Here is a 25,332-nt window from a genome sequence, read left to right as displayed (position 1 = left end):
CACCACTCTCTGGGTAAAGAACCCACCCCTGACATCTCCCCTATACCTTCCACCCTTCACCTTAAATTTATGTCCCCTTGTAATACTCTGTTGTACCCGGGGAAAAAAGTTTCTGACTGTCTACTCTATCTATTCCTCTGTTTACAACTGTTTGAGCTCATTTTGATTTTCGTTTGAAGGTATATCAATAATTTAACCCAATTTTCAAGAACTTCTACATTGTTCATTTCGAGTAATGTCATGTTTAGAACTATTTCAAATTAACCCTGTGGTTTCAAGTGTAATACGTTTCCGCTTATTCTTTTGCTCTAGTTCGTGATTGAAATAATTTTGAGCATATTCACATGACACATTTTGAGAGCTCTATAGATGATTGGCTAATGAATTGAAAGCGATGTGTGTTTTGGTATTGACAACCAATGACTACCAGTGTGCCTCAGGGATCAGTGCTGGAACCGAAATTGTTCCCAATTATAGAGTCATAGAGATGTACAGCATGGGAACAGAACCTTCAGTCCAACTCGTCCATGCCGAACAGGTATGCCAACCCAATCCAGTCCCACCTGCCAGCACCTGGACAATAATCCCCCAACCCCTTCCTATTTTTATATCCATCCAAATGCCCCTTAAGTGTTGTAATTGTACCACACTCCAATTCTTCCCCTGGCAGATTATTCGATACACATACCACTCTCTCTGTGAAAAAGTTGCCCTATAAGTTTATTTTATAAAATTCCTTTCTCACCCAAAACCTATGCCTTCTAGTTCTGGACTCCCCGACCCCAGGGAAAAGACTTTGCCTGTTTACCATATTCGTGTCCCTCATAATTTTGGAAACCGAAATAAGGTCACCCCTGAGCCTACGACGCTCCAGGAAAAACAGCCTCTGCCTGTTCCACTTCTCTCTACTGCTCAAATTCTCCAAACCTGGCATCATCCTTCTAAAACATTTCTTATCCCTCTCAAGTTTCACAACATATTTCCGATAGGAAGGAGACTGTAATTGCACGCAATATTCCAATAGTGGCCTAACTAATACCGTTTACAGCCGCAAAATGACCTCCAAACTACTTCACTCAGTACTCTCACCAATAAAGGAAAGCATACCAAACGCCTCATTCACTATCCTACCTACCTCTGAGTCCACTTTCAAGGAGCTATGACCCTGCACTCCAAGGTCTCTTTGCTCAGCAGCACTCCCTGTGACCTTACCATTAAGTTTATAAGTCCTGCTAAGATTTGCTTGCCCAAAATGCAGCACCTCGCATTTGTCTGAATTCACCTCCATCTGCCACTTCTCATATGGCCCATTGGCTCGTCTGGCCAAGATCATGTTGTGATCTGAGGTAACCCTCTTCGCTGTCCACTGCATCTACAATCATGGTGTCGTCTGCAAATTTACTAATGTACCTATTCTTCTTACATCAAAATCATTTATGTAAATGACAAAAAGTAGAGGACCCAGCACCGATCCTTGTGGCATTCCACTGGTCACAGGCCTCCAGTCTGAAAAACAACCCTGCACCACCACCCTCTGTCTTCTAGCTTTCAGCCAGCTATGTATCCAAATGGCTAATTCTCCCTGTATTCCGTGAGATCTAACTTTGCTAATAAGTCTCCCACGGGGAACATTGTCGAACGCCTAACTGAATTCCATATGGATCACATCTACCGCTCTGCCCTCATCAATCCTCTTTGCCACATGCACAAAAAAATTTGAGAGATGATTTCCCACGCACAAATCCATGTTGACTATCCCTAATCAGTCCTTTCCTTTCCAAATACATTCACATCCTGTCCCTCAGGATTCCCTCCAACAACTTGCCCACCACCGTCATCAGGCTCAATTGTCTACAGTTTCCTGCCTTGTTCTCACCTCCCTTCTTAAATATGGCACCACGTTAGCCGCCCTTCAGTCTTCTGGCACTTCACTTTTGACGATCGATGATACAAATATCTCAGTAAGAGCCCCAGCAATTACTTCTCCAGCTTCCCACAGAGTTATTGGCGACACTTGATCAGCTCCTGGGGATTTATCCACCTTTACCCGTTCCAAGACTTCCAACACTTCCTCCTCTGTCATATGGACATTTTGCAAGATGTCACGATCTGTTTCCCTGCATTCTATATCTTTCATAACATTACCTACTCTGGTTTTCCCTACAGACTATATCTTCCCTATCCTTTTCCACAGTAAATACTGATGCAAAATACTCATTTAATATGTCCCTCATTTTCTGCAGCTCTACACAAAGGCAGCCATGCTGATCATTGAGAGGCCCTATGCTCTCCCTTGTTACCATTTTTTCCTTAATATATTTGTAAAATAAGTTTTGATTCTCCTTAATTCTATTTGCCAAGGCTATCTCATGTCCCCGTTTGTGCCCTCCTGATATCCCTCTGAAGTATACTCCTTTATGCTCGTCTGAGGATTCACTCAATCTATTCTGTCTATACCTTACATATGCTTAGTTCTTTTTATTAACAAAACTCTCAATTTCTTTCGTCATCCAGCAGTTCCTATATGTACCAGCCTTTCTTTTCAGCCTAATAGGAACATACTTTCTCTGGATTCTCGTTATCTCAATTCTGAAGGCTTCCCATTTTCCAGTCAGCCCTTAACCTGCGAACATCTGTCCCCAATCAGCTTTCGAAATTTCTTGCCTAATTGCCAAAATTGTCATTGTCCAATTTACAACTTCAACTTTTAGATCTGATATATCCTTTTACACCATTATTTAAAATCTGATAGAATTATGGTCCCTGGCCCCAAAGTGCTCCCTCAATGTCACATCAGTCATCTGTACTGCCTTATTTCCCAAGAGTAGGTCAAGTTTTGCACCTTCTCTGGTACGTAAATCCACATAGTGAATCAGAAAATTGTCTTTTAAGACTTAACAAATTCCTCTCCGTTTAAACACTTAACACTTAGTGGGCGGCACGGTGGCACAGTGGTTAGCACTGCTGCCTCACAGCGCCTGAAGACCCGGGTTCAATTCCCGACTCAGGCGACTGACTGTGTGGAGTTTGCACGTTCTCCCCGTGTCTGCGTGGGTTTCCTCCGGGTGCTCCGGTTTCCTCCCACAGTCCAAAGATGTGCGGGTCAGGTGAATTGGCCATGCTAAATTGCCCGTAGTGTTAGGTAAGGGGTAATGTAGGGGTATGGGTGGGTTTCGCTTCGGCGGGTCGGTGTGGACTTGTTGGGCCGAAGGGCCTGTTTCCACACTGTAAGTCTAATCATAATCAACACTATATTAGTCCCAGTCTATGTTTGGAATGTTAAAACCGCTACTATAACCCCAACCCTATAATTCTTACAAATAACTGAGTTCTCCTCACAAGTTTGTTTCTCAATTTCCATCTGCCTATCGATGATTTAGAATTGGCAGCCAAGTTCAGTGTGTCAATTTTCGCAGATGACACTACGAAGAGTGGTACAGTAAAGAATACTGAGGGATCCTGACAAGTTAACTCAGTGTGCAAGATTGCGGTAGGTGCATTACGATGTCAGTAAACTCAAAGTCATGTATTTTGAAAGGAATAACAGTAACATAGACTATTATTTAAACGGTGAAAAATTGCAGCACGTTGCGACGAAGAGGTACCTGGGTGTCGTTGTGTATGGGTCACAGAAGATTGATTTGCAGGTCCAGTAGGTAATTAAGAAAGGAAATGGAGAAGTTTCCGTAATTGGTAGCTGGATGGATATTCAAAACACCAAGGTGATGCTGCAGCTGTATCCGGTGCAGATGTGGCCACACCTGATCGAATTGTGTACAGTTTTCATCTTCTTAATTAACAATTAATGTAATGGCACTGGACGGGACGTAGAGGAGGTTCACGACATTGATTCTTGCTTCTGAGGACAGACTTACGAGCTGAGAGGATATTCTTTGGTATTTAGATAAATGGGTGGGGTGTCTCATCGTCACATGCAAAGTTAGGAAGGGCATAGGTAAGATAGAAGCAAGGAAGTTTTTTCCACTAGGAAGTCAAATTGAAAGGAGGTAGCACTGCCATTAAACAAAGTGAAGCAAATTGCAGAATGAGTTGAAGAAGTGTTTCTTCATGCAAAGGATTGTGAATCTGCAAATGTTCCTACCAAAGGAAGCAGAAGAATCCGTCATGTTGTCTGATTTTCAGCCAAATATAGATCAATATTGGAACCCTGAAGATTTGAAGGGTTATTGTGACTAAGAGAGTAACTTGAACTCTGCTCATGAAAAGATTAGCAGCGATTTTATAGAATGGCGCAGTAGGCTCGAGGGACCAAGGACCAAACCCTGAAGGACGAAGGTGAAGAGCCAGAGGTGTCGTTCTATGTCGGCACAAATGATGTCGGGAAGAAGAGGAGGAACATACTACAGCGGGACTTCGAAGAACGAGGAAGAAGGCTGAAAAGCAGGACGACCAAGGTGGTTATCACCGGTTTGCTGCCTGTTCCTCGGGCTGGTGAGGCTAGAAACAGGGAGATAATGAACTTGAACGTGTGGCTGGGGAACTCGTGCAGGAAGCAAGGGTTTAAATTCTTGGATCACTGGGGTATATTTTGTGGTAAGCATAAATTCTACAAGAGAGACCGTTTGCACCTTAATAGGTTAGGGATCAGCATTCTGGCAGGCTGATCACAGCCTCGTAGCGGGGGGAGGGGGCAAACTGGATGTTTATGAAGGAAATTGAAGGGAAATTTAGAACAAGGGAAGTCAAGAAAGACACCTGTATCATGAGGCAGAAACCTCAGAATGGGATCACGCCGTAAGGGTGATTGAAATAGGAGTTTATGGGAAGGGTGAGGTCAGTAATAAATTAAACAAACTATACATGAATGCACGAAGCATTAGAAATAAGATGGATGAGCTTGAGACTCTTTGGAAAATTGGCTGATACGATATAGTGGGGATAACTGAGACGTGGCTTCAAGTGGACAGGGCCTGGGAAATGAATATTCAAGGCTACACGTGCTATCGTAAGGACAGACTGACGGGCAGAAGGGGTGGGGTGGCCATGTTGTTAAGGGATGATATTCAGTCCCTTGCACTGGAGGATCTAGAATCAGGAGATGTAGAGTCAATGTGGATAGAGCTGAGAAATACTAACGGTAAAAAGACCCTCTTGGGAGGAATAGACAGGACCCCAAATAGTAGTCTGGATGTGGATGTAAGTTATATCAGGAGCTGAAATTGGCCTGTCGCAAAGATGTTACTACAGTTGTTTTGTGGCATTTCAACATGCAGGTAGACTGGGAGAATCAGGATGGCATTGGGCCTCAAGAAAGAGACTTTGTGGAGTGCCTCAGAGATGGATTCTTAGAATTGCTGGTGCCGGAGCCGACCAGGGAGAAGACAATTCTGGATCTGGTATTGTGCAACGAACTAGAATTGGTCAGGGACCTCGAAGTGAAGGAGCCATTGGGAAGTCGTGACCATAATACAGTAAGCTTCAATCTGCAATTTGAGAGGAAGGGGGTACAATCGGAAGTGACAACATTTCTGTTGAATAAAGAAAACTATGGAGCTATGAGGGAGGAGCTGCTCAAAGTTGAATGGTGCAATACATTAGCAGGGATGACAGTGGAAGAACAATGGTGGATATTTCTGTGTATAATGCAGAAGTGGAAGGATCAGTTCATTCCAAAAAGGAAGAAAGATCCTAGGCGGAGGCATGGGTGGCTGTGGCTGACGAGGGAAGTTAAGAAACATTTAAAGTGAAAAGAGAAAAAGTATAACATTGCGAGGATAATATTGCGAGGATGATTCAGGAAAAGAGTGAAGGTAGCAGGGTGGTTGTTATGGGGGACTTTAACTTCCCAGATATTGACTCGGAGAGCTATAGCTCGAGTTCATTAGATGGGTCGGTGTTTGTACAATGTGTGCAGGATGGTTTCCTGACACAATATGTCGACAGGCCAACAAGAGGGGAGGCTATATTGGATTTGGTTCTAGGTAATGAACCAGGCCAGGTGTTAGACTTGGAGGTAGGTGAGCACTTCGGGGACAGTGACCACAACTCGGTGACTTTTACTTTAGTGATGGAGAGGGATAATCGTGCGCCGCAGGGCAAGAGCTATAGCTGGGGGCAGGGAAATTATGATGCAGTGAGGCATGACTTAGGATGTGTGGATTGGAAAAACAGGCTTCAAGAGAAGAACACTAATGAGATGTGGGGATTGTTCAAGGAGCAGCTACTGCGTGTCCTCGATAGGTATGTACCAGTCAGGCATGGTGTAAAGGGCCTTGTGAGGCAGCCGTGGTTTAGTAAGGAAATGGAGTCCCTTGTGAAAGGGAAGAAGGCGGCATATGTAAAGATGAGGCGTGAAGGTTCAGTAGGGGCGATTGAGAGTTATAAGGTAGCCAGGAAGGAGCTAAAGAGGGAGCTAAGAGAAGCGAGAAGGGGACATGAAAAGTCTTTAGCTGGTAGGATTAGGGAGAACCCAAAGGCTTTCTATAGGTATGTCAAGAATAAAAGGATGACTAGGGTAGGTATCGGTCCAGTCAAGGATAGTAGTGGGAAGTTGTGTGTGGAGGCGGAGGAGATTGGAGAGACATTAAATCAGTATTCACTCAGGAACAGGACACTGTTGCTGATGTGAATATGGAATCACAAATAATTAGAATGGATGCCCTGGAAATATGCAGGGAAGAGGTTTTGGGAATATTGGAAAGGATGAATATAGATAAGTCTCCTGGGCCTGATGGCATTTACCCCAGGATCCTATGGGAAGCTAGGGAGGAGATAGCAGAGCCATTGGCCTGGATTTTTATGTCGTCATTGTCAACGGGAATAGTACCAGAGGACTGGAGGATAGCGAATGTGGTCCCATTGTTCAAGAAAGGGAGTAGGGATAGCCCTAGTAACTATAGGCCAGTGAGCCTGACTTCAGTGGTGGGCAAAGTCTTAGAGAGAATGGTAAGGGATAAGATTTATGAACATCTGGGTAGGAATAACGTGATCAGGGATAGCCAGCATGGTTTTGTGAAGGGCAGGTCGTGCCTCACAAACCTTATTGAGTTCTTTGAGAAGGTGACTAAGGAAGTGGATGAGGGTAAAGCAGTAGATGTTGTGTATATGGATTTTAGTAAGGCGTTCGATAAGGTTCCCCATGGTAGGCTAATGCTAAAACTTCGGAGGTATGGCATTGAGGATACATTAGAGGTTTGGATTAGGAATTGGCTGGCTGGAAGGAGACAGAGGGTAGTAGTTGATGGATTATGTTCATCTTGGAGCGCAGTTACTAGCGGTGTACCACAAGGATCTGTTTTGGGACCATTGCTTTTTGTTATCTTTATAAATGATCTAGAGGAAGGACTTGAAAGCTGGGTAAGCAAGTTTGCGGATGACACAAAAGTCGGTGGAGTTGTGGATAGTGAGGAAGGAAGTGGTAGGTTACAGCGGGATATAGATAAGTTGCAGAGCTGGGCGGAAATGTGGCAAATGGAATTCAATGTAGCTAAGTGCGAAGTCGTTCACTTTGGTAGGAATAACAAGATGATGGATTACTGGGCTAATGGTAGGCTACTTGGTAGTGTGGATGAGCAGAGGGATCTTGGTGTCTATGTACACAGATCTCTGAAAGTTGCCACCCAGGTAAATAGTGCTGTGAGGAAGGCATATGGTGTACTGGGCTTTATTGGCAGAGGAATTGAGTTCCGGAGTCCTGAGGTCATGTTGCAGTTGTATAAGACTCTGGTGAGGCCTCATCTGGAGTATTGTGTGCAGTTTTGGTCGCCATACTATAGGAAGGATGTGGAAGCTTTAGAACGAGTGCAGAGGAGGTTTACCAGGATGTTGCCTGGAATGGTAGGAAAATCTTATGAGGAAAGGCTGAGGCACTTGGGGCTGTTCTCATTGGAGAAGAGAAGGTTTAGGGGAGATCTGATAGAAGTGTATAAGATGATTAGGGTTTAGATAGGGTAGATACTAAGAACCTTTTACCGCTAATGGAGTCAGGTGTTACTAGGGGACATAGCTTTAAATTAAGGGGTGGTAGGTATAGGACAGATGTTAGGGGTAGATTCTTCACACAGCGGGTTGTGAGTTCATGGAATGCCCTGCCCGTATCAGTGGTGAACTCTCCTTCTTTATGGTCATTTAAGCGGGCATTGGATAGGCATTTGGAAGTTATTGGGCTAGTATAGGTTAGGTAGGATTCGGTCGGCGCAACATCGAGGGCCGAAGGGCCTGTACTGCGCTGTATCCTTCTATGTTCTATGTTCTATAACATAGCAAAGATGAGTGGGAAAACTGAGGACTGGGAAGTTTTTCAAGAACAACAGAGGTATACAAAGAAGGAAATACGTATAGAAAAATGAGGTACGAAGGTAAACTGGCCAATAATATAAAGGAGGATAGTAAAAGTTTTTTTAGGTATGTGAAAGGTAAAAAAAAATGTTTAAGACTAAAATTGGGCCCTTGAAGACAGAAACGGGGGAATATATTACCTAGAACAAAGAAATGGCACAACAATTGATTTGGGACTTTAGATCTGTGTTCACTGTGGAAGACACAAGCAATCTCCTGGAGTGAACAATGGCTGAAGGACGTGGACTTAAGGGAATTTATATTTGCCAGGTATTGGCGTTGTAAAGACTGTTAGGTCTGAAGGTTGATAAGTCCCTGGGGCCTGATGGTCTACATCCCAGGGTACTGAAGGAGGTGGCTCTAGTAATCGAGGATGCGTTGGAGATTATTTTCCAGAGTTCTATAGATTCGGGTTCAGTTCTTGCAGATTGGAGGGTGGCTAATGTTGTACCACTTTTATGAAAGGTGGGAGAGAGAAAGCAGGAAAGTATAGACCAGTTCGTCTGACCTCAGTGGTGTTACAGTTGCTGGAGGCTATTATAAACGATGAAATTACGACACATCTGGACAGTAGAAACAGGACACATCAGAGTCATCGGGGATTCATGAAGGGGAAATCATGCTTGACTAATCTTCTGGAAGTTTTGAGGATCTAACTCTGAAGATGGACAAGGGAGGTCCAGTAGATGTAGTGTACCTGGACTTTCAAAAAGCTTTTGATAAAGTCCCATATAGGAGGTTAGTGAGCAAAGTTAAGGAACATGGTATTGGGGTAAAAGTACTAACTTGGATTGAAAGTTGGTTGGCTGATAGAAAACAAAGAGTGGCGATAAATGGCTCCATTTCGGAATGGCAGGCAGTGACCAGTGGGGTACCGCAGGGATTGGTAGTCGGGCCGCAGCCTTTTACAATATATGTTAAAGATATAGAAGATGGTATTCGAAATAACATTAGCAAATTTGCTGATGATACTAAGCTGGGTGGCAGGGTGAAATGTGATGAGGATATTAGGAGATTAGAGGGTGAACTGGACAATTTAGGGAAGTGGTCAGATGCATGGCAGATGCAATTTAACGTGAATAGATGCATGGTTATCCACTTTGGTGTCAAGAACAGGAAGGCAGATTACTATCAAAATGGAATCAATTTAGGTAAAGGGGCAGTACAGAGAGATCTGGGTGTTCTTGTACACCAGACAATAAAGGTAAGCATGCAGGTGCATCAGGTAGTGAAGAAGGCTAATAGCATGCTGGCATTCATAACAAGAGAGATAGAGTACAGAAGAAAAGGTGTTCTTCTGCAGCTGTACAGGGCCTTGGTGAGACCACACCTGGATCACTGTGTGCAGTTCTGGTCTCAAAATTTGAGGAAAGACATTCTGGCTATTGAGGGAGTGCAACGTAGATTCATGAGGTCAATTTCTAGAATGGTGGGATTACCTTACGCTGAAAGACTGGAGCGACTGGGCTTGTATACCCTTGAGTTTGGAAAACTGAAAGGGGATCTGATTGAGACATATGAGATGATTAAAGGATTGGACACTGTGGAGGTAGGAAACATGTTTCCGCTGATGGATGAGCGCCGAATCAGAGGACGCAACTTAAAAATACGGGGGAGACCATTTTGGACATAATAATGAGAAACTACTTCACCCAGAGAGTGGTGAGTGTGTGGCATGCTCTCCCCCAGAGGGCAGTGGAGGCCCAGTTTCTGGATTTATTTAAGAAAGAGTTGGATAGAGCTCTCAAGGATAGTGGAATTAAGGGTAATGGAGATTAGACAGGAACAGGATACTGATTAAGGATGATCAGCCATGATCATATTGAATGGTGGTGCAGGCACGAAGGGCAGAATGGCCTACTCTTGCACCTATTGTCTATTGACTATTGACCAGATAACCTACTTCTCCTTCTTATGTATGTTATATCTGTGTGTCGAACATCGAACATAGAACGTTACAGCACAATACGGACATTTTAGCTTCGATGTTGTGGCGACCTGTGAAACCAATCCGAAGCCCATCTGAGCTGCACTATTCCATTTTCATCGATGTTTTAAATTATCATTCAAATTTACTTAAACTTGGAGAGACCCCTAACGTTGCAAGCAGCCCATTCCAAGCCCCAGCTAATCTCTGAGTGAAGACACTACGTCTCACATCTGTGCTACATCGATCAACCCTCATTTTAAAGCTTTGTCCTCTCATTTGCACAATCATAGATTCATAGAGTCATAAAGGCGTGCAACATGGAAACAGACTCATTGGTCCAACCCGTCCATGCTGACCAGATATCCCAATCCAATCTAGTCACACCTGCCAGCACCCGGCCCATATGTCCCAAAGCCCTTCCGATTCATGTACCATCCAAATGCCTCGAAAATGATGCAATTACAACAGCCTCCACCACTTTCTCTGGCAGCTCATTCCATACACATACCAATGCCCTTACCGTCCACACGATCTAACCCTCTGATTTCCTTATTTGTCTCAATAAGTCGCCTCTCAACCTTCTTGTCTCTGACGAAAACAACCTCAAATCCCTCAGCCTTTCCTCGTAACACCTTCCCTCCATACGAGGCAGCATCCTGGTAAATGTCCTCTGAAACCTTTCCGTAACTTCCACATTCATCTTCTAACCAGAACTGTAAGCAAAACTGGAGTTTGCAGCCTCACCAGAGTTCTGAACACCTGAAGCATCACCTCATGACTCTGAAACGCAGTCCCATTAATAATAAAGGCCACCACACCGTATGCCTTCTGGACTACACTCTTAACCTGGGTGGCCTCACCCATGGGTAAACGTTCATGGAAACTGTGATCTCTCTACTCATCTACACTACCAAGCATCGTACCATTAGCACAGTTACCTGCATGTGTGTTACTTCATCCTGCAGCAATATCCAAAACTCTGACGAACACAACTTTGCTAACTCATGATACTTTGCCCTCATTGAGGTCGTTCATGAAAGAACTGAAAATCAGCTGTTACTCCAAAGCAGAACATTGCCGTGCACACTTGTGGCTGAACTGCAGGATGAACAATTCCCATCAACAGCATTCTGTGTCTCTTGTAACTAACCGAAATAAGGCGCACTGCTCTATAATTGCCATGGTTGTGTCTATTACCCTTCTTGAACAAGTGAACAACATTTGAATCTTCCAATCTTCTGGCACTAATTCTACAGACAATGACGACATAAAGATCAGAGTCAAAGGCTCTGCAATCTCCTTACTGACTTCTCAGGGAATCCTGGGAACAATCCCATTCGTCCAGCGGACATACTGGTTTTCACAGTATCTACAATTGCTGACACCTACTCCTTAAGAATCTTAATCCTTTCCTGTCTATTAGCCTGCATCGCATTTTCCTCCATAACAACATGATTCCTGAGGAAATATATTCATTTAGCTCTTTGCCTATCTCTTTTGACTCCACCCACAACTTCCTACTACTATCCTTGATTGACCCTAATCTTATTCTCGCCATTCTTTCAACTGATATACCTATAGAAAACCTTACACTTTTCGTTTACCGAATCTGCCAACGATATCTCATATCCCCTCTTGGCACTTCTTACTTTTCTGATTCGGTATTTCCTCGCTAACATTTAACTCTCAAGCGCTGGAACTGAGCCTTCACGTCTCATTCTAAATTAAGATATCTCATTCCTCTTGACAACATCTTCAAATCCTTGAAAAAGCACGGCTCCCTCTCTGTACAGCTTCCTTCCAGATGTAATGTTCTTCGGTAATAACATACTTTTCCTTTGATCGGCTGGTCTAATTTAATTAGAAGCCTCGCTCAATTTCATATCCAATTTAATCAGAAAGACTACCGATTGGTCTTTAATGATCCCTCTCCTAGTTGGCGTAACACTAACTCTTCATCTCCAAGAGCAAAACATAGGAACACGAGAAGACCATTCAAATCCTGGAACCTCACCCACCTTTCAACAGTATCACTTGCTGCCAGCAGCACATGTCTGCACTTAGGCCTCATCTCTCCTTTAACGAGGCAAATTCTCTCATATTTCAATCTGAACATTTATGGAGCGTCTACTGTGGTTTATGCAAGTCAATTCCATAACATCTACACACCCTGCTTTCCTGTTTCTGTGCGTGTATTGGAGTGTGTGTGTGTGTGTGTGTGTGTGTGTGTGTGTGTGTGTGTGTGTGTGTGTGTGTGTGTGTGTGTGTGTGTGTGTGTGTGTTCGTGTGTGTGAGTGCATTTGGGCTGGTGCGTCTCTGTGTGTATGGCATGTGTGAGTGTCCATGTTCGTGTGAGTGTGTGAGTGACTGAGAGTGTAAGTAAGAGACTGCATGTCGGTTGGATTCAGAGTGCGTGCACGAATGAGTTGCGTATGAATGTGTAAGAGTGTGTGTCTGCGAGTGTGTGTATGTGAGTGCGCGTGAGAGATTTTGGGTTAAGAAGAGGACGTGACAGCGTGCGTATGTGACAGAGGGTGTGTGTGTGTGTGTGTGTGCGTGTGCGTGCGTGTGTGTCTGTGTGTGTGTGTGTGTGTGTGTGTTTGTGTGTGTGTGTGTGTGTAGGGGACTTGTGGTTGGGGTATCTTTTAACCATAAGGGACAGGGGCCAAACTCTCAGGCTCTGCCTCAGCATGAAAGTGCAATGGGATGACTGAACTTCTCGTGCACACTCTGTGACTGATACAGAGGTTGAGGCGAGAAAGTTCCTAAAAGTGAAGGAGCAGAGAGCAGTAGGTGCAATTTGGCCCACTGACTCTCTGCATTCCCTTAAGTGAATTGCGAGATCACCTTCTCTCTCTCTCTTTCTCTCTCTCTCTCTCTCTGACGTGCACAGAACCGTGAATTAGGAGGACTGCAATTGCTGGCCATCAGAGTCAAATAGTGTGGCGAATGACCACTCTGTGATACTCACCCCACACAGGTCATAAGTGCCCGGAATCTTCACGGCTTTAATGATCAACGTCATGTGCTCTTTGACAAAATCCACGCACTGTCAGAACCACTGTCAGGACAAGAGAGAAAACTGTTCAGCTGATTACATGCAGATGCAATTAAATATTCGAATTATACCAGTCTCCACCACGTCCACCACTAGCTCGCTGCATACACGCACCGCCCTTTGTACGGAAAGGTTACCCCTCTCTTCTCATTTATGTCTTTTGCTACTCACCTTAACATTACACTGTCTGATTTTTAGACCATCCCACTGAAAGAAATGATAACGGCGATTTGCCTCATCTCTGCGCCTTATGATTTAATACATTTCTTTTTGGTACCCACTCATCCTCTTAAACCCCAGGAAAAATACCTCACAACCTCTCCAGCCTCGCGTTATAACTCATGCCTTCCAGAAACAGTAACAGCCTTGTAAATCATTCTTTGCTCCTTTTCAAAATTAATATTATCCTTCCTGCAGCAGAGTGAGCAGAATGATGCACAGTTTACGATAAGTGATCTCACCAAAGTCTCATACAGCTGCAACATGACATCTTATCTCATGCTTTCAATGCTCTGACCGATGTAGGGAGGTGCACGAAAAATACATTTACACCACCTTGTCTACCTGTGACGTCACTTCAAGTAAATATGTACGTGCACCTCTTGGTCTCTCTGTTCGACAGCATTCCCCAGGCACTAGCATAAACTGTGTAAATCCACCCTGGGTTGTCCTGCCAACACCTCACGTCCCAACCTGTTTCGCGTTTGTTCATTAATCAATCCCTCCATACTAAAGGAACATCCTCGTGTGCCTTCCCTGAAATGCCTTTAAAGAAACGATATATTTCTTTAAATAAGCTCATTTTCCTCCAGTTATGATTTTTTTTTCCCAGCACCTTCCGTCTTATCCTTACTGAAACTCACCACCAAACTGGACTCATGAGGGAGCGAGTTGCAGACTTCCTGCTGCAGTGTTTCCATGTCTACACCTTCCCTCCATTGCGACTGGAGCTTAAGGGAGATGTTCTCACACAGTTGACATGACATTGTTCACCAAACGAAAAGTCAGAGACATGAGAGAGATTCTGAATAAATCGGGAATGTTTCACTGCAGACAATGAATGAACCAGTTTTAATGTTTTAGTTGATTGTGGAGTGGGGGCGACGGACATTTTTTTTAAAAAGAGGTACAGACTAAAGAGCACAAAAGTTGTTCTGTCGCTGTGTATCTTCGGGAGTGCGTGTAATTTCAAGACCCGTGGAGAAGATACAGTGCAATTGCTCTAGAAACTCAGCTGTGGAGTCAGAGAATGTACAGTCAATGTTTCAGGTCCACTGTATCCTCTACAGAACACATTTTTTCCTGTACAGCAATTGAGTCATTTTCCAGGCATTTCTAATAATGCTTCCATCAAGACATGGGTCAATGAGCTTTGGCCGTGATTGGTTTATTAGATTACCCGAATTGGAGCTGATGGAAAGAGAATTAGGATTGAAAACGGCAACACTGGGCAGCAAGGTCCTTCATAAAGATTTCAGAAGTAGTTTTCGCCTTTATCTCTCTCTCTGATTCTCTTCCGAGCTAACTGTAAAGGTCAGCTCGGAGGTGAAAGAACCACAGATTTTTTTTGTTGACTGTCGAGAATTGAGTTGGAGGATCCAGAAGGATAGGACAACCCAGGAATGCGTCGAGTTGTAATATCATTCCCCTTAGTTACCATCTGAATAATCACAATGTCTTGTGGTGATTTTCAGTATGGTACACTCAGACCTGAATGGTCAGGATTCTTTGTGCCATTTGAACTGATGTGTTTCTTGCATCTCCTGCATAAGGACACAACTGGCCACAGGAGCCGAAGACTCAACAGATTCTGGCCCGGAAACTGTTTCCTTTGGGATTGTTCGGTCATAATGAGACTTCGCTTTTCTGAAATGCTATTGGTAAAACCGCGCCATAAGGGGATATATTATCTCTCCCAGTCGTGGAATCAGGATAGCTGTCAGGCACAGTTCTCATAACCCCTTATGTCGAAAGAAATACAAGAGTGCTTGTCAGTATTGACTGCATTGTCGACAGTTTTGACAAGGTTTCATATCAATGACAAATGTGTCAGTTGTGAACTGTTAAGTCAGCTTTTTGTCTCTGCGGATGACACGAGACCAGCTGATTTTATAAAGCAGTTTTGGTTGTTTTTAATTCTCAACAGTGTAAAGGGAGCCCATTTGGTCCGTCACAACGGTAGCAGTGCATCCCACACCTTCCCTGTCACCCTGCATGTTCGGAATACACACATAACCTGCACATCCTTGGACTATCAGAGGAAACCGTAGCACCTAAGGAAACCCACGCTAACGCAGGGGAGAGTCCATGAAATCAGTCGCCGATGGTGAAATTGAAACCATTCCCTGAAGCTGTCCTTTTACAGTACTAACCACTGTGCCGCCATGCGTTGATGACTTTCAGAATTCACAATATATCCCCTCGTGAACAATGCAGGGCTCGGTTGTAGATCCCACGCCCTGTCACATTTTGACACGACCTCCGATAACTGACGTCCTCAGAATAAGGGCAATTTCGTCGATAGTCCCTTTTAAATCGATGAGTTTCAATTAAATCTAAATCGAGTTCTCTCTTACCATGCACCCGAGGGAGTTTTGCCGTGTTATGAGCACTCTCAGAATTTCGCATTATATGAACACAAACATCTAAGCATCTTACAGAATCAATAAATTAATGCAACTTTCCCATCGCTGTTACTGAGCAGAGAACATTTCAGATTACAGTTTGAGCAGCAAAAGCCAGTGAATCCCCATCAGCATCAGAGCAGTGGAAAGGGACAACCGCAGTTTGTCACGGCGTTTCCGAGACACCTACTCAGCGTTCCTCTTTTCTGTCAACGTACTAAAGAGGAAAATTTTACAAAGAAGTCTGCATCTTACCTGGAGATAAGCAGAAAAGGAAGAAGAGCACAAAGAGAGTCATCGCTGTTTTCTGACTATCGAAACATGAACTCCTGTTTTCATATAACAGGAAATAGCCCTGAACAAAGAGTTCACTGTCCAATGACAGAATAGCTGGCACAGCAAAACAGGTGAAGTGCCCAACAGGAGCACTGCTTTGTGTCCAAGACAACTTTCCCTGACACCGACAGATTGATCCACGTTTGTCCGGGTAGAACATTTCGCCACATTTCCTCACTGCCTAGAAATCAATATCATAAATTCTCGAAGAAAGAGAGGGATAATCAGAGTTTCCGTTTGGATATGGTGTGCATCTCCATCAAGGGGCGTACCCTGTGCCAATAAAAGACCAGTCAATGATCCCATCCATGAGGTCGCTTGCGGATCTGAAGACAGAGAGGTGACTGACCCCGAGAATTGACTGTTCCTACTATCAGTGACTGGCAATGATTTGGGTTTGGAGAGTTGGCACATTGAAGGAAACACCGTGCACCCATCTTCATTTTGCATACGTAAAAACATTCAATCAGATGGAGAGCAAACATTATTCTACTGTGAAGGAAAAATCCAGGCACATTTTGTTCCAGCTATCCCATTTTTATTCCTACCTTTCCCAGCCATATCACAACTATTACCTCACAACTAAGTGCTATACATTTCTCCATACATTCCCAACTTAAGCTCATAAGGGAGGAATCTCTGACTCGGGACAGCCATAAATCGTGCTGTGAATTCGAAATCATCTGTGAATCTGATGTGCAAAATTTCCCCTTCATGTTTACATATTTGCAGCACGTGACACCGATGAAAGAAATCTTTTCCAGTTGCAAACAGAGAAAACGTTCTGAAGAATGGAGATGTTAAAATTTTGATGAATCACTTGTGAAGTCGTTTTTGTTCCGTTGCTGCGAAGTTAACCATAACGTGGACTGAGGCAATTTCTGAAAGTGAATATGGAACTGCAATAAAGTTGCTATTTTGACAGAGTATCTCAAAATATAACTACTGACTAGCGCTAAGTGATGCACATTGCCTGCTGTAAGTCCCAGACATCGAACACAAAAGGCCAAGCTGACTGCAAATTCTCAGCTCAGACAAACAATGGATGGGGATCTCAGGAAAGCAGCAATGAGCAATGTTAAGTCTTGGGCAAAGGGAAGAGCAGCACAAGCATTACCAACAACAGATCCGACAGGAACGTCAATGTGTTTCTTTTGCTTTCTGTTCAACCAGGGGAATTATGAGTCTGTGAATTTCAGTGCCACAGAAAGCGTTTGAATTTGAAACTTTACGCATTATTGTGTAGTAAGAACACATAGATATAGATCATAATCGAGAGAGAGGGTATAAGTGCTTAATTGTGGACGTGGAACATCATGAATGGAGAAGCTTCAGAGGCTGAACATCCGGAGATGAATTGCATAAACACAAGGCGTTGCATTTTGGTAACACAACCAAGCGCAAGACTTATAAAAACATATTTAGGGCTTTGGGCAGTGTCGTAGGACGGAGAAACAAGGATACGGGTGGATATTTTTCCTGAAGAAATGTGTGACGTCCTGGCCATCGTCCGTTAGTGGGTGTATGATTAATGTTGAGAGTTTTCCAAAGATTTACCAGGAGTTTGCTGGACATGGAGTGTTTGAGTAGCAAAGAGAGGATGGGAGCTTTTTCACTGGCGCCTAGGAGGTTGTGGGGTGACCTTGAACAACTCTTGAAATCATGAGGGCCACAGGTAAGATAAATGGCAGGTGGGTGATTTGAATGCGAAGTGAGGTTTTTTTTTAAATGAGTGGAGCAAATTTTCAAAAATATGAGGAGTATTCTTTTTAAACAACAAGTGGTTCATGGGAGGAATTAACTTCCAAAGGAAGTCTTAGATATGGGTACAGATACAGCGTTTAGAAGACATGTGGATCAATACATGAATATGTAAAGTTTCAAAAGACTCTGAAAAGGATTGGTCAGGTGGGAATGGTTTAGTTTGGGATTATGGTTGGAATGGACTAGTTGGGCTCAAGTTTCGGTTTGTGTTCTGCACGACTCGATGCCTTACACAGATTTTCAGAGGCCTTTGAAAGAGCAGCCATAAGGGGAGCCTTGTTCATTGCTGCCGTTTCTACCCTGAGGTGTTGCTTTGTTGCATTTGACTGACACTGAAATGTTGTGGAAGAGAAACCAGCAATCGCAGCTCTTCAGAGTGGTTACTGATACTGTTTGGGGATGACTTACCAAAGGTAACCCAGGCGTTTCAGACCTCTGACACAGAGTCTGACCACGTTGCTCAGTACGGAAGGGGGGAACAGAAGGGCATCATTTATAAACGACTCCATAGCAGGGAGACAGATAGAAGGTTCTGTGGAAAGCAGAGACACTTAAAGTGGACATGCTGTCTCCAAGATGCCAAGCTTCAGATTGACTCCTTTTTTTTTGGCGTTTTTACTCGGGAGGGGGAACGATCTCAAGTCTTGTTCCACATAGCCACCAACGACGTAGGGAGGGAAAAAAACAACTAGATTCTGGCGTGTGTATTAAAAGGTGAGATCGAAACTGGGATTTCGATGTTATGACCATTTCGGAGATGTGGTTAGAGCAGGGTCAGGAATGAATATTGCAGGTTCCAGCGTCAGAGTAGGGATGTGATGAAAGAGAGCGAAGTGTGGCATTATTTGTCAAGCAAAATATTACGGTAGCAGAATGGACATTTGATGAACACTCGCCTACTGATATTTGTGGACTGAGAACTGAAACAGAAAAGAAGAGGTTGGGAGTATACTATGAGCCACCGTAAAGTTCCAGTGACGTACTGGAAAAGATTACAAAAATGATTCTGGATAGTAGCGAAAGTAACATGTTTACTTGTTATTGGGGACTTTAAATTTCCAAATATTGACTGGAAACTGTGCAATTCGAGCACTTTAGGTCGTTCAGTTTTTATCCAATGCATGCATGAGGGATTCCTGACACAGCATCTGGACAGGCCAACAAGAGGCAGGCTAAATTGGATTTGGTATTCGGTAATTAACCAGGTATTAGTTGTTGAGATAGTTGATCACTTTGTTGATGATGATTGCAATTCGGTTCCATTTATTTCAGTAATAGAAAAGGAATATTATGTGCTGCAGGAGAAAAATTATAGCTCAGTGAAAGTCAATTAGGATGGGAACAGCAAGATTTTGGATGCATAGGATGAGGAAATAAGCTGAAGAGGATGGGCACAAATAAAATACGGAGCTTGATTAAGGATGGGCAAATGCGTATCCTTGATAGGTCCGCACCTGTCAGGCAAGGAGGAAGTGGTCAAGCGAGTGACTCGTGGCTAACTGAACAAACAGAATCACTTGTCCTGAGAGGGACGGAGGCTTGTGTGAGGATGTGACGTTAAGGTTCAGTTATTTTTCTTGAGAGTTACAACTTAGCTAGAATGGAACTGAAGGTAGAGCTAAGAAGAGCCGGAAGAGGACATGAGAAGTGTTTGCCAGGTAACATTAAGGAGAACCTAAAACGTTCTACACCTATGTCAGAAATAAAGGAATGACTGAGTAAGGTTAGGGTCAGTGAAGGACAGCAGTGAAAGTTTTGCATGGAGTCTGAGGAGAGAGGATTGGCGCCACATTAATATTTTCCGTCAGCATTCACACTGGAAAAAGACAATGTTGTCGAAGAGAATACATTAATACAGGCTATTGAGGTTCATAAGGCAGGCCAGGCGTGCTTACATCTTTGGGTGCTCCCCCTGTCCTATGGGATTAAAAGCAGAAACAATACCATCCCCTCGGACCCACCAATGAAACAGGTGGTGTCTCCAGTCCCAGCTCTTCAAAGCACAGGTTTGCTTAACGGGAGCCAGTGCTGGGAATACAGTTCGTTACCGGTGAGGCCGACTGAATCAGGGATGCTACAAATGGGTGATGGGAATAAAGCAATGGGGACACACAGAAGGATAAGAATTCCCGGGAAGCAAGGGAGATGGTTGTCCTCTTGACAGAGACAGGGGACTCAGCAGGAACACTATCCCACTGCGTACATTCCCCAGAGAAACAGAGAAACCATTATTATTTTTATGGATGACGAGTGAGCCTTCGGGATGAAGGCGGCACTAACAGACAATTGCTTAAAACCCGTTGACTCCGCTGCAAAGGGAAATGGGAAAATCTGTGGGAAATACAGTCGGAAACCAACCGGAAGGGGAGGAGAACGGGTTTCCAACCTTTCCTCCAAAGTGCAAGAGGATGTGCGGTTTTATCGGTGTTGGAGAAAGGATTATTTGAGTGGCCACATGGTATTATGACAGAATGGGGGTGATCAGAGAGCGAATATTCAATGATCGTCGGGCACATTGGCACCAACAATATGTGTGCAAAACAAGGGTGAGGACCTAGAGGCAGACAATAGCGTGTTGGGAAGCAAGTGCAACAGTGTGATCTCAAACGCACTGGTGTTACGATGATGCGCGGTGCTACGTACCCAATAGCGTAGAAACAGAAAGGTATATCGGACAAAGATAGGGGCCAAAGAGATGGCGCGAGAGGAAGAAAGAAGGAGTGGACGAGGTTCTGATTCTGGGCACCATTTCATGCAGAGGAGGAATCAATCCACACTGGAGCTTCACAACTGGGCAGGCACTGAGATCGAGGTCGAGGGGTGGTGTGTTTGTCATTCAACCAGGCATATACATGGACTGTTTAGCTAAGATGGCAGTGTGCACAGTGTTAGCAAACCTGGTAAGAATGGCCGTGAGAAAGCAAAAGGACAGGATTTCAGAGGAAACTGGACATTTCGCTCTATAAAATGGTGGAAGCAGCTCTGAAGAGTTCCAACTTATAATCCCCTGGTTTTTGCGCAGACTGTGATTAATAATGCCAACTTATAATGTGAGTTTAGCAGTGTCAGTCCAACGATCTGGAGACATCGAGATCATTACCTTTGGTTTCAGTCTAGCTGGAGCTGAAACGACGGGAACCGTTACCTGCAAGTCTGTTTCTGAGTGAGGCTGCTTGCTGGAGCAGTGCAGCTGGCGTTGGCTGTGGTGGTTTTGATCTGTCTGTGGACACAAGCAATGCAACAGCACTCACCGTTCATGGCCTAGTAAGGCACTGCGGGAAGAAACGTCTCTCAATTAACGTTAAGTCATTCGCATGAAGAACAGCAAATTGAGCAAAGTGTCGAACAGAATTGCTGACAGACGTTTCGATGATCCCCATCCATTTGCAATGTCGTCTGTTTGCACAACTTTAATCAGCGAGTCAATTAAGTTTCTAACCAGCAATGAGATCCAGAGGACAAGGTGAAAATATTCATGGGAGATGCTTCTGCGTGAATTCACATTGACAATGATAACATCAAATTCGGTCAAATCTCCCCCACCCCCACAGCCCCTTATTCGTTTGGAAAAGCTGCCATTTTGTTCTCTATGTGGAAAGTACAAACTTGCATTCGTCCTAAAAAGTGTTAGTGTCTTGAAAATGTATCTCCGAAAGTCATTGAGAGCAGACATTGGAAAGGTAAGATTTAAAATGACAGAGCATCGACCAAACTCAGGATGACTTTGGAACTAGCAACACTGTGTCAGAAACAAGAACCTATTTTAAGATATGCTTGGTCAATTTTCAAACTTTTGCATCTGATGTGTTAAGTTTTCCAAATATTGGCTGGACGCCTGAAATGTTTACTCCAAATCAATGACTATTATTGCGAGCCAATATTTCAGTCACACTTTTTTAAAACTTTCCTTTGAAGTGAAAGTACTCCATAGAAGACGGCATCCCATTACCCAGTCACTCTTTAGGACAAGTGCGTAACACTTGACATATGTTCGTCTTCCTCAGAGACAGCTGTCAGAGACAAAAGAACCTCCCACACGTTAATTGCATCTGTCAGCCAATAATTGCTGGCTGAATCATATTAAATAATATTCTATGAAGTTCACCTGGATGACCTACTTTCAATCCCTACAAAACAATTGCCATTCGCAATTCAAACGTAAAAATGTCTCATAAGCTTCACACGTGGAAAACATTCTAATTCAGTTGCATTGATTGTCTCACTTGCAGTTGTACCACTAGAAAGAGCAAATCAATGTTTAACTGGAACAAACAGAAAGACGGAGAGAGAGGGAGAGAGCTGGGGGAGGGAGACGCAGACAAAGAGAGAGAATGGGAGAGAAAAAGAAAGAGAGTGAGACTTGTAGCTTTCACAACCACAACAACTCAAAAAGCTGAAACTAAAACTGTGATTTTATGGGATACCTCACACATCTGGCTTTTTATCTCGCATTAAATAAATACAAGGGCTCATAAACGTTGTATTTTTGTAGGCTTCAGGTAGACCACTCGCCAATTCTGTCTCAACTTCCACTTGTTTCAGAAAAAAAGAGAGCATAAAATGCACCTGTCAAAGCCATAACATCTCGCCATTCAGTGATGGTTCAGGAATTTTGTTTTGGCAAATGAGATTGACGATGGCTTACTGCGGATCTGGACGATGATGTTCTGAACTATCTACTGTCCTTGCTCTTGCAGACAATAGAGAGTATGAGTTTGGAAGGCGCTGTCTAAACAATATTGATTATTCTCTTAACGATTTCTGACTGCGACTTGTGCACAGGTATTCGAGGAAGAGGAATTTTAAGTGTTGCCAAAGAAGACAGGTACTTTGCCAGGGATGCTATGAGACTTCTGGAGTATTATTGAGGAAGCATTCCACCTAGTTAGCTTTGCTGATTATGGAGTTTTGGATTCCCTCCTCTGGCAACTGTCTATGTGACGATTGCACATTCGCTGGGGTGTCTGCTGGGGTTTCTTCTGAGTGCTCCAGTTCTTTCCACAATCCAAAGATTTTGTGGACAAGTAGTTTGGCCATGCGAAATTGCCCATCGTGTTAGGTGCGTTAGTCAGGTGTAATTATTGGGTACGGGAATGAGTCCGGGTGGGTTACACTTTGGACGGTCGGTGTGGACTTGTTGGACTTAAGGTCCTGTTTCCATGCTGTTGTGAATCGAATCTAGTAACTATGTACTGGTTCTCTTGTGAAAATTATTTCACCAGAATGTTGTTGCAATGTCTGCTTCAGAAACAGTGGTTAAACAGCATTGAGATTCTTGAATTGTTGTCTTTTATCGAATTAAACAAAAGCAGCATATATGGGTGGATTCATTCTCACCGGGAAACAGGTTTTTATTTTTCCCGTCACTTTAAGTTGGGATGGGATTTGGAAAGACATTGAAGCTCAGGGACACAGATCTGTCCATTTTGCTGAAAAAAATTTCCTACTCTCTCTCCTGCTGCAGAGTTTTGCTTTTTTTTTTTGTTTTTCCTTTCTCCATGACTGAAGATAGCAGGTTAAAAAGAAGAATCTGCGTTTATGGGAGAAAAGAAAAAGACAACAAATATTGGCAAAAAAAACAGGGTTGGCAGCATCTCGAGAGAGTAACAAGGGTTAACGTTGCGTGTACAGTCACACTTCTTCGGAAATCATGGTTTTTGGTGGTGCTGCTACATTTTAACAGTTGAGGATGAATAGTTGAACAAAGTATACGTTTGGTCAGCCATTTAATGGAGTGCAAGTGATGCCAATTTTACATTCTTTGCTGTATGTTAACTTTTTTTAAAAGAAGGAAGTGTGTATCTTCTTCAAAAGTTGTGAACGGAGCTTGTCCAGTTCATAACAATTTCCAATGCTGTCACTAGACTAGATTCTGAAGTTTCAATGTAATCAAAGGTGCATCATAAAAAAGGTTGAAAATCCGAATGAGAAACCAGAGGACGACAATGAAATCGGATCTCACTCTGTAAGTGACTTCTCTACTTTTGGCAAATACAACAGGAACTTTTTAAAAATAAATACAAAAGGTGTGTACTATCTGTAAAATATAAAAAAAAGCAAAATCTTTTCGAGAATCTCGGCAATTCTGGGTGCATCTGTGTAGAAAAAAATCAGAGGTAACATATCGAGTCCTGTGACTCTTCATCAGAAACGTCATTGAGATAAGTGAAGCTACCCTTCATTGTTGAAGGATCACTCCTAAACGAACTCCGCGATGTGCGTTTTGTTCAGAAGTGTTGACATCACTTTGTGATTTTATTTCGTGAGCAGTTACAACATGTTTTTGAAACCGGTAACATAGCAGCTGATGTAACGTTTTTGCTCAAGTAAGTTCAACGAATATCAATGCAGAGATGCACAGCCACGTTCGTGAGGATGTATTTCAATAGCATTCCAGTGCCTATTGGAATGGATCAATTCAGAGGATCTCGATGAACTATCAATTCCAGACGAATTAAAACAGCTTCTTATCTAAGAAATGGAACATGCAGTAATTGGTAAGTTAGAGCGCAGTCACTTTCCGACTCTAGCAGCTGTTCAGATCCCTGGTTATCTCCTTTGTAAATTGCTGATGTAAAACATCGCCGTGAGCTTTGTATGTTCTTGATAGCAGTTCACATTGATTTATTTCACAATCCCTTGTTGTACTTAAAAATTGAGCAAAGTGAGTTACTCTGTGCACAGTGTTACATTGCTTTAGATTGCAGTGTATACACAACAAGTTTGCTTTGTTAATTTCTAGCATTCAGTCCTAGTTTAACAAAACAGAGCATGCATATTTCAAATATGTGGTGTTTTTTGTTCTCTCGGGGGTAGTTGTGAGTCTTCAGAATTCTGGGCATCACAGGTTAATAAATGATTATTTTAATGAAAAGAAATCATGACGGCCGAGCTAGTTCCTTGAAGACCAATGATGTGAGAGAAAGCAGGGATATTCAGAAATATTCAGTAATGTCGATATGAGGATACAGGTGTGTGAGTTGTGAAATAATCGATTAGCAATGCGGGGAAGAAGGGATAAATGAGCAACTTATGTATTGTTGATTGTATCTTCAAAGGGTTAACGAATTGTGATTTTCCTTGAGTGCTTTTGTTGAGAAAAAGGCTTCTGGCCAAGAGATGGGAGTGGACAATCATCATTTTTTGCCAGGTTTTACTTGTGAGCCTGACGATCAGAATAAGTATGAACAAATACCTTTCATGTGGAGGCAGGCCGTTCGGTACACGGAATCCATACCAATCTTCCAAAGAATGTCTAATCCAGATACCCAAAATCTGTAGCCCGCATTTCACGTGGTTAACACATCGACACTGCACATCCC

Source organism: Hemiscyllium ocellatum, chromosome 49 (assembly GCF_020745735.1).
Source record: "Hemiscyllium ocellatum isolate sHemOce1 chromosome 49, sHemOce1.pat.X.cur, whole genome shotgun sequence".
Classification (NCBI taxonomy): Eukaryota; Metazoa; Chordata; class Chondrichthyes; order Orectolobiformes; family Hemiscylliidae; genus Hemiscyllium; species Hemiscyllium ocellatum.
The sequence above is the reverse complement of the archived record's forward strand: the minus strand, read 5'-3'. Positions refer to the sequence as shown.